Source organism: Sceloporus undulatus, chromosome 2 (assembly GCF_019175285.1).
Source record: "Sceloporus undulatus isolate JIND9_A2432 ecotype Alabama chromosome 2, SceUnd_v1.1, whole genome shotgun sequence".
In the NCBI taxonomy this organism is placed as follows: domain Eukaryota; kingdom Metazoa; phylum Chordata; class Lepidosauria; order Squamata; family Phrynosomatidae; genus Sceloporus; species Sceloporus undulatus.
The window spans coordinates 182,552,414-182,563,933 of NC_056523.1; positions in this window are offsets into that span (position 1 = coordinate 182,552,414).

Below are 11,520 nucleotides of genomic sequence, written 5' to 3' on the forward strand. Positions count from 1 at the left end.
CCTTAAACTGCAAATCCCAGAATGCAACGGGAATCAGCCAGAGCAGTTAAAGTGGAATAGCAAAATCGTAAGAGTATAATGCAGTAATCTAGATGGTGTCATTGCCTCATCTTCCCCACTTTCCCCCCTCCCCCTTGCTATTTTTAATTTTTTAATTCTCCTCTTTTTGTCACACAATTCCAGAGCTCTGCAGCATCAAGGATTTCCATTAAAAAATTAAAATGTTAAATTGGGGCTACCACACTCCAAAATAACTCAAGAAAATTAAAAAATAATAATAATAAAGGCATACCAGGGTGGAGGGAGAGGCTGAGGAAGGAAGAATCTGAGAAGGGAGTGTGATGGGGACAGCAGTCCCCAGTCATGAAAGAAAACAGATGCAGTAACAGTGGCAATAAAAGTGGTACATTGCTGTTTCTTTCCCCCCTGTGATTACAAGGAGAAAGAAGCTGGTATGATAAAGCCCTGAGACTTATCCTCCAAGGATCATAGTTGGAAAGACCAAGGCTTACTATTTATTATTCAGTAGTTGATTTTCCTATTCTGTCTATGCATAAATACATATCACACATCATCCTCTCTCTCTCACACACAGCATATTCCATTCCTCCTCTTCTCTTTTCTTTTCTCTTCCTATCTCTTTATTTTTGAATGGTCAATAGCAAAAACAATTTAGAAAATTTTATTTCAAATGCATACATACCACTTTGAGAAGATGACTCTTCAGCAGAAGAGGGTGAACCTAGGAGAAAGTGGTAATGAATATATTTTAAAAGTTAGCAGGTTTGGATCTTCATATAAACCAAATCTTCTATTATTATTATTATTATTATTATTATTATTATTATTATCCTTTATTTAAGAAGCGCTGTAAATTTACACAGCGCTGTACATGCAATCTTTTTAATTAGACGGTTCCCTGCCTTCAGGCTTACAATCTAAAAAGACATGACACAGAAGGAGAAAGGAGTGGTGGAGGGAAAGGGTAAGAGGTCCAGCAGTTCCTCTCTACCTCCGAGGCCTGGACCAAGGCAGATGGACTGGAGGGAGGGCTTGGCTTCAAAATGGAAGGTTAATCTTCATCCAGGAAAAATACATACTCTCAAGTAGGATAATACATATACAATACATAGCAATACAGGAAATGGTTCGATAAACAGGCACCAAAAGAACATCAAATAGTAAGCGACAATTATGCAATGCCTGGGAAGGCGTCTCTGAACAGGATGGTTTTCAACTCTGTTTTGAAGCTGGTTAAAGAAGTGATGGCTCTTGCTTGTGGGGGAAGAAGGTTCCAGGAGTGATGGGCAGGGAGTGAAAAGGGGCAAATCCGAGATGGGGCAGAGGAAATCCTGGGCTGGGATAGCAGACCTTGACTACCAGAACGGAGGGCCCGAGTGAGAAGGTGAGGAGAAAGAAGGCCTGATAAGTAAGGAGGGGCCAGTCCATGGAGGGCTTTAAATGACGACAGCAGGAGCTTATTTAACACCCAGAAAGATTACCACACAAGATTAGCAGTCTACTAATACAGGGAGGGGCAACTGTGGTGGGGGGCAATTTTGACCCACACCTGTAGTGTGCTCCATTTTTTGGTTAAAAACCACTGAAAATTGCAAATGGGTGTGATTTCTGGCTTCAGGGTCAGGGAAGAGGTTGTGCATTTTAACCCCAGCCATCATTCCTGGGAGTCTGACTCTTCAGGCACTCTTTTGCCATCAGAAATTAGGAAAGGCATGGGGGATTGTGGGTGATTTAAAGAAAAGGAGTTTGTCTTCTGTGACTTCTCCACCCCGTCCCAGTATCTTTGTCTATGGATCCTCCTATTGCATGCATACCATGATTAGAAGATGACTCTTTTGAGGAAGATGGTGGACCTAGGAACCAAAAGATGCAAAATATAAGCAGCAACCATGAGATTAATGATCCAAGATTGGAGAGACAAATACCTACCATTGATCTTCTAGTGTTCCAAGGACCTTACTTATCTGTCTATAAAATTAATTTCTATCACACATCTTCAGCTCTTTTTAATTTGCCCCTCTTCTTTTTTCCTTATTTTTGTATTGCCATCAAAACATTAATTTAAAAAGTTTTATCTCATATACATACCTCCATGAGAAGATGATTCTTCAGCAGAAGATGGGGAACCTAGAAGGAAGTAATCAAACTATTTAAAAAGTTAAAACAGATAAACATGTCTTTCAAAATCTAGCAGATCCAGAGTAATCTATTACCCATCTTTTTCATCATCATGAAACATCTGCATAACAAAAAGGGTTGTTACCAGCTATAATTATTCAAGATTACCAAAGCCTTTTGTTTGATCAGATTCTTTTTTGATTGACACAAGGAGGGGCCAACTGTATTAATGTGTGCATCTCTGCAGTAGGCCACAGTCAACCAATTTCAATCAAAGATCACCTGAAAATTGTGACTCAAAGTAATTTCTGTAGTGAGTTCCATGTTTTGGAGAGAGCGTATCTCAGTGTTTCTAGCATTTTCTCAATAAGCCGTACTCAACCATTTTCAACCATTTTATTGTCACTAGAAATTATGCAGCACAGGGGATTTGGACTGAAAAACAGACGGGCTGGAGACTGAATACAGCCTTCACTTTTCTCCACATCATTTGAAAATATCTATGTTCAGGGATCTTGATTTTGCATTCTTACCATCATGAGAAGGTGATTCTGTTGGAGAAGAGGTTGGACCTAAGAATCAAAATATTTTAAAAAGTTAACTGGAAGTCTGAGATTCAGGTACTGTCTTCATGGACCAAAATAAAATGTCTTCGTATGAACTGTCTGGAAGACTGCCTAGTTGAGCACGAGACCAGCCATATACCCCTTTAAGCATTTTTAAACTCAACGTTTTTATGGATCTTCCTGGAAGATCCAGAGCCCTCCATTGTGATGCCGGGTGGCTGTTTACAATGCATCCTCTCTGCTGCTTGGCACTGCTGCCATGGTGCCAAATCACTTTGAGGTCAGAATAAGGTGCCCAGCCATGCAGATCATGGGTGCCTTATTCTGACCTCAGAGCAAGTGAGTCATCATGGTGGCAACAGAATTGGATGGCACAATGGGATGCACATGCGAACAGGTGTCCAGACTTGTGATGGATGGCTCCAGGTAACAGAAGGTGTCAGGGCAGCTCCAGGATCAGAATGCAATGGGCTGCTCCTGGAGTATTCTGGCCTGTGTGGACCTGGCCCCACACTCCAAGTTTGGAAAGACAAATATTTAGCTTCTATCATTCAGTGGTCAGAGCATTTCACTGTTTTTACTATATGTGAATGTGCATCCAATCCCCCTTTTACTTTTTCCCTCTTCTTTTCTTTATTTTTACCCAGATTTTTTATTTATCTATTATCAATTAAAATTGTAAATGAAAAAGATTTGTCTCACAATTCTCTCAACAAAAGAGGATGACTTTTGAGCAGAAAAGGTTGAACCTCAGGAGAATTAATTAAAAGTAAACATATCCAGATTGTTACTGAAACAAAATCTTTCAGCATCATGAAACAGCAGCAGGAACAAAATGAGCCTTTACCACCATGGCTGCAGATGCAATGCAGAAATAATGCAGTTTGACACCACTTTAAGAAGGCTTGTACACTGCTATTGTACAATGCTATGGAATTCTGGGGTTTGTAGTTTTGTGTGATATTTAGCCTTCTCTGTCACAGAGCTCTGGTGCCACAACAAACTATAAATTCCACGATTCCATAACACTGAGCCATGGCAGTTAAAGGGGTTGTTCAAATGAGCCAAATGGCCCAGGTTCCCCTTGGCCTCATGTCATCTATTTTAGATAACAAAGACCGAACCCCCTGTGGCAGGATCAGGCCTGATCCCTCTAGTATAGATGCAGACCTGGAGGATTGTAAAGACCTTTAACCCCAGGGTAAAACAGCCCTCCTTTTTTTCTTTTTCTAAGAAACTCCATGATAAAACTGGGATGTACTGACAACCCCCCATCACTCCTTACCTCATCGAACCTTCTGAGAAGGCCCCTGCAGCCACCAATCTGATGCACAATGTTTCTGCATCAGATGGGGAAACTGGGGGACTTCTCAGAAGGCTTGTACATTGGCAAGATAAGGAGCAGCCCTAGCTCCTGGGTTAGAGTAGGGATGAGTGTGTGAACAGCCACTCATTCCTGCGTCAACCCAGGGACTAATGCAGGTGTGCACAGGAGGCAGGATACAATGCACTCAGCCAGTATTATCCTGCCTGGTCTGCTGAGGCCCAAAGTGGTGACAGACTGGATTATTTCTGCAGTGCAGGTGCAGCCCATGTATTAGCCAAATCTTTTCTTTGTTCTAAGCAATGGGTGGGCAGTTATAGCAGAGCAAAAAGATTTTGACCCTCTTGCGGTAAGCCATATTGCTCAACTGATAACTGTTTGCAACCTTTTCCATTCCCTTTCTAATATCTGTGTCCATGGCTCTTGTGGTTGCATGCATACCATCATGAGAAGGCAACTAAAAGGAAGCAATAAGTAATTTTATCAGTTTTCTGCCTGCTGCAAGAAAGTAATCAAAACTGCAGTTTTCAAAGATGATTTGCAGTTAGGGACTTGTTCTGTTCAAAATCTGCATGTGGTTGTTTTCCCCAGAAAACGGGGTTTCCCCCCCCCTCTCTCTACAGGAAACAGACTTTTTTACACATACAATAACATTTCAACACAGTAGAGGCTGTTTCCTGTGATGAAAAGTTTGTTTTCTGTGGAAAACAGCCATGTGTGAGTTTTGCAAAGAATAAGTCCTGAACAGTGTAGATTTTCATCAGTCCTGTATTCTTCTCATCAGGGTTTCCATATATTTTGTAAACATTTTCAAGCATTCTTCCCCCCCCCCCCCACCCGCCCGCTAGTATAACTCCATTTTTATTACAATTCCTTTTCCTCTTCTCTTTTACATTAAAAAAAAATGATCTTGCATACATACCACCACCAGAAGAAGATTTTTCAGTAGGAGAGGAAGAATCCTCATTACCTATAGTGGAGGGCAGTGTGGAATAGAAACTTAATATAGAAGTTAGCATGAAGTTTGATTCGGATCATTATTCAAGCAAAAATTTGCACCCTCATTAAACATTGGCAGAAGCAAAAAGTGGGTATCATCTTCAATAATTTTCTTATATCAGCACTAATGTTGGTGGGGAATTTTTAATATCATACTATCACCATCCTTTGACTTTTGAGATTTATCTTTTGTATGCTCCCATTAGCCAGAAAGAAGCCAGGCATGCAAATACCAGGACCGGGACTTCCAAGGCTTATTTGCCTTAAGACCTCAGAAAGGCTTCAAACTTTGCAACCTTTGGCCAGAGTTCCTCCTCTCGACTGTTACAGTGAGGTGGAGCACACATGCCTGGTTATGAGACATACTCCTATAACTTGCTACAGTCCAGGCAATCCCTGTTGAGGAAGACGCTCATCTTATACTTCTCCCTTAAGCCTCAAACTTCAACATAGAAGAACATTCTAAGCATGACCCAATGTCTGCCTCCTTTCCTTTCCTTTCCTTTCCTTTGCAGAACCTAAATGACAAGTGCCCAAACATGTTCTTACTTGCTTGCCAATAATGTACATATAGCCCATCCCCATGTACATGCATTCAACTGCCAGGACAAGGGAAAATCATCTACTTAGTCCTTACTCTCACTGGGCCCTTCTGAAGAGAGGAGCTAGGCAAGCCTAACTAGAAGCAGCCAGTCACAACCTTCAGAATGCTATGGGAAGGATTGTATGGAGGAAAATGTAAAAATCTGAGGGTTGTTTGTGAAACAGTCAGATAGGATCACATGGAAATAGAGAAAGGGACAGAGGTAGATAGAAATTGTTTAATTCTCAAGAGTAATAAATGAGTTAGGGCCAGTTAGGAATAGATGAACTGGTAACATCTGAATAGGGTTTTGGTTTGATGAGAAATAAGAGTGTGGAAAGCAGTGGCTGTTTTAAACTGACTTGTTATCTGTATTTTGTACTGTGTATGAAGCCAGCAGAAGGCTATATGTTTAACTTACTAGTTATACAATAAATCTGTACTGGTTTTATGTTCTACATTTCTATCTGTATATCTTTGTTTAAGAATGCATTAGTGCTCTGAAGTCGCTAATGAACACAGCCACTAGTTCATTTTAAGTGTCACCTTGAGGCCCAAGAACCAAACCTTTTGCCTTTTCCCTGCTTCATATTTCCAAGATGTTTCTGACATACATATTACGTTTGCTATTTGAATGTCCCTCCATCTTGGATGCAAGGGCTAATGCAGTGAACAAACTTCAAAAGGAGTCTAGAAACACATTTTTCACTTTGAGAATGACACAGTGCTGTGAGGTGAGGTACAGGATCAACTACGCCTCAGCTAAATCACCTCCTTATCTGTATCTGGAAAAATCTCCATATCTATATACTGGCTGATGCCAAGGGCAAATCTACTGCTCTCTGAACCTCAGTCCACAACTCCACCAGAATTGGTTCTGTTTCTCTGTTGGTAGAGGGAGCAAGGTGCTTAAACTGCTCATCTATTTGTGGAACACAGCACTGGAAATTCTGTGGTTTGAATCTGAGATGTGAAAAGCCATGAATGGGATGTTACGCAGTGGACAGCAGAGTGTAAGGCCCCAGACCACCCTCATAGTCCTGGCTGACTTGGACATCAGAGAACTGATGACATCCACCACATTGACCATGCAACATATACTAGCCCTGTACTCTGCCCCTAAAGCTTGCAAATAGCAACAATAAACTATCCAGAGAGCATGCTTTGTTTTTCATGCTCATCCTATACCTGAGGGTCCACTCCTAAAAAGTAACTCCACAAAATCCATGGCCAGAAACAACCACGAGCTTGTTTGTCTCACTGACATGCACTCACCGGAGCCTGATTCTTCCACACTATTGGTTTCAGATGTATTGTTGTCCTCCAAATTTCCCACTCCATTTATCGAAACCTCAACTGGAATATTAATGTCAACTGTCTTTGATGTCTCTGGTGGACTTGCCAGATTCTCTAGGATGGAAAAAAACAAGTACAAATTTAGGGAGATCCTGGGTAATCTAGCCCTACTAGTTTTCCTTACTAGTACTGTTTGATGTATGATCTAGGCAATCCTTTGTGGTTTATCTTTTCCCTATGCTTGAAAGAATGGCTCCCAAAGCTAGTTTCCAGTCATTTCCCAAATGATTATGGGAGGGCTAGTGGCTTGACAGCAGGATGCTTGCCTTTTGATTCCTCTTGTCCTTTCTCGATCCCTCTGTTTCTCATAAGATAACACCAGGGCAGGAGTGGAGGGACAGACCAAACAATGACAATCTGGGGCTTCTTGCCCTGGGTCTGCTAATATACTGGGGAGGAGGTGCGCTGGTAGGAGCAATGCTTGTAGGTATCATTAAAATATAGGCCTTATTGGCCTGTAGGACTCACTAGTTCTTAAAAGCATGGTCAGTCGGGACAACACTAAAGAAATATCCTCACACACATATGGTCATGCCTATACCATGGCCCCAGTGGGAAATTCTATGAATGCCACTTTTACAGCCACCACAGCGTTACTGCCACTACTCAGATTCCATAGTGGCATATCTCCTCTGATCCTGTTATTCTGCTGCTGACGCATAGATGTGGCATGCAAACTACTCCTACTTTAGTCCTTTTCTGAGCACCAAGCAACAGTGAAGGAGATGTTCAATGAATACATACAACAAATGATATTGTGCCAAATACTGGGATGTTACTCTTCATTGTCACTGAAAAACAGGAAGGGACAGACTGAAAATGTCAAGTTTCAGTCCTATTACCATTAGAAATGAATTTGTCTTAAAGAAGAAGCAAGCAGGGAAGAACAGGAAGTGCTGCTTACCTCCAGACATCAAGATACAGGCAACACCTGCCAGCACCAAGAGGCACTGTGTCTTCATTATACTGGAAATCTGACCGTTATTCAGAAGCTTCTTGACAGTGGTGTGTGAGAAGAAGTGAACTGAAGGCCAGCTCTCTTGCCTTATGAAGGCAACAAGACCTAGTCAGCAAATCTGGCACATTTTGGTTGAGAAGGATTAGCAGTATTGGTAATTACACAGGGAGCAATCAAAAGGTACACAACAAATAAAATTGTTTGTGATGCTATGTGCATGAAATAGTATTGGATTGAAAGGCAGCTTTTCTTGGCTTAGGATGATGTATGCCACCACGAGTTCCTATACTTCTTTTATTTATGAGATGATTTATACCATTTATTCTGAGTGCAATTTGTTGACCCTTCTGGTAGCACTCCATTCTGTGCACTCTATGGTTTTATGCTCTGGCTTCATTGGAATGGGAATGCACAGGGATACTCTCAGATCACCTGATGTTCTGCTTGTACCTAATGAGAATCTCTGATCATCTGAAGCTCTTCTCTGTTGCTTTGGAAAGGGGCATGGCCTTGCTAGAGGGTCTGGCACATTGTGAGCATATGAAATTAACAGATTTAATTAAGCAAAACATCAAATAAGTAATATTGAAAGACAAACAAGGGAGAATGGGTGTAAGGCTAAATGCACCAAGACATTCCTGGAATTAAAGGCCAAGTATCAGGGATCACAGCCCATCATGGACACAACAGCCAAAACTAATCCATAGTTCCAACTGCTACAGGATAGTATCTTGGCATGTCTTTCTATACGGCTGTTTTTAGCTAGCCTCATTGGTTTAGCTTGTTGTTTTTAATTTTTATGAGGAATTTTTTATTGTTTCAAATCAATCCTCAGTTTAAATTGAAAATCTTTAACAATGATATATACAGTCAGATGTTTGTAGGCGTGTCTGAGTATGGTGAATTTGCTTGACAAGAGATAGATAGATAGATAGATAGAGAGAGAGAGAGAGAGAGAGAGAGAGAGAGAGATATCCTGTTTCATCTTGGATAATTAACTATGGGATGAGGGAGACTTTCAGACACTTATAGTGCAATTTGATGCATGTCTCCTCAAAGAAAATCCCCATAAATTCAATTAGACTTTGTCTCAGGTAAGCAGATATAAGACTGCAGTGAACTCAGTGAATAATATAGAGCTGTCTAGAGACTGTCACAGGCTCACACCTGTTGTTTCTCACCTCGATCCATGGGAAGAGGCTGGTAAGAAATTGTTGTTGTTGTTGTTGTTGCTGTTGTCCTGGCCTGGGTCCCAACCCAGATCAGTTCCTGGACTGGCACAGGAAAGAGTGGGTGTTTACGTGTTCACCCACCCTATGCCCCAGACCCATACATCTGTGCACCCCTTACCTTACTCAACTGTTGCCACTAGTGAGAAATCCCCAGTCATCTCACCTGACAGGGAAACAGGGAGCCTAGTCATGTGGCTGTAGCCAGGCACCACGTTTCTATGCCAGACACAGCAACTGAAAGCTTCTCAGTAGCAGCAATGGCTGAGTAACTTAAGGGGCTTGTCAGAATGTCTGTTCTGCTGGGGTTTGTTGCAGAACTGCTATAAAACTCCACAGGAAATGGTGGGTAATTTAGACCCACATTAAGGACCCATTTCCCCCAGGATTGAGCCGAATCCACCAATCCATGTCCCCTCTGCCAGATCTGAGCCCAATCCTGGCCTGGGGCTAAAGCCTGTCATCCAAACAAGACAATACAAAGCCAGGGGCAGCACGGGCCTTTTGGCCCCTGCAGACAGCCCCAGAGTGACCTCTATACTGGACAAGTGGCTGTACTAAACAGTCAGTTCAGTGTGGTAAGGATGATCAGTCCTCACTTTTAGTTCTTAAATGAAAGCAAGCAGACTTTGGTCTGCTACAGACTGCCAAAATAAAGCTGCTTCGGTTCTCTTTGGAGGTATGTTGTTTAAATGATGCACGCATCCGAAGAATCCGGAAGCTGCACCAAAGCTGCACTCCAGTGCTTAGGAATGGAGTGTGGCTTTGGCGCGACCTCCGGACTCTTAGGACCCATGCATCATTTAAACAGCATACCTCCAAAGAGACCCGAAGCAGTTTTATTTTGGCAGTCTGTAACAGGCCATAGTTGTAGAAAATAAAACCAGTAAAGGCTAATTATATAACAATTACGTTAAACATGAACTTCAGGAAGGGTTTTTAAAGCTCTATGGAGCAGTTTTTAGGGTGCTTGGGGACGCTACAAAAGGGAGAGGGTTGTTCACCCCCTTCTGAATTATAGCAGTGTTGTTTTTAGTGGTTAAGTGGTCTCTTCAAGAGCATACTAGGGAAGACTGGAATCCATAGAACTCCTCTGTTGTGTTTGTGAGAAATTATATAACCAGAGAGATCCGTTGGTTTAGCAGGTGACTTTCCAGGATACAACAAATTAAGAAATCAAGTGATAATGTTTGCTTTCATCTAGGGAAAATAAATATTCCCAGCCTGTACATTGCAATGCAGCTTTTCCTGAAGACTATTTTTGGTCAGTGTCCATATTTCTCTGGTGTTACATATTTATATAACGGAAAGGTCACATGATTCCAAATTTTCTGCTGAGAAGTTAAACAGCCCAGAAATGCAGTCCAATTTGTCCAGACTCCTACTCCCAAATGGTCTCATAGAAATTTAATGATAATTTTGCAGGTTTTCCTTGAAAAAAAGATATGGGCTGTGTCTTATGCATGTTTAGGTTCCTGGGTGGATGCAGGTTGACAATTCCATGCAGAATGAATGTATTCAGCTCTAGTATATGGAAGCAGTTCTGCTTGTGGTGTCATTGTACACTTGGATGAACCTTCAGGTATGCAGATAGCCATTCAACATAAGGGTTGCACAACTGCACATGAGGAGTACATTATGCCTGGCATCCTGTTAGTTACATATGATGGTGTAATGATGATTTGCCTCTTTGTTTGCTCATTGCAGAGAGAGGAATCGCCTACTTTTCTTGCACAATGATCCTTACTCCCCCAAACCAACCTTTCTCATGTTTCCCTCTCATAATAAAGTGCTAGGGAGGTTACAGGTTATGCTCAGAGAAAATCCATAGAGAGACCCCTGGGAGAAGAACCTGCTTCTCTGCCTCCTGATGCTCTGCTCTCCAGCCATCCTAGACATTTTTCATGTGGGAGGGTAAAGAAATCCATGTATGTGTTTTAGTTTGTAGTCCCTTAAACTTAGCTACACCCCTGTATTCTTCTAAGAGGATGAGCAGTTGGAGTGGGAAAACCAGTTCAATTCCAGTTTTTATAAAAGTGGGTGGAACTCGCACTATCTGTATGGCCTGCTCGCCAGGCAGGCCAAACACCCACAGGCAGTCTGCACCACATGGTGTCAAGCTGTACCTCTTGGTATTGTGTTTTTTGCCTCCCCACCATGCATGCATGAACACAACATCTGAGCCTGGCAATTACCTCTCTCATCCTGACCAACTGCCATCCCATTGCATGCCCTGTGTGATCAATCACACAGTCACACGAGCAATACACAGACCACACAATGCATTGGTATATATTAGCAAAGCACAATCATAGAGCCCTGCCTACAGACATGTACATTTCCCCCACTCCCATCCCATGCTCCCC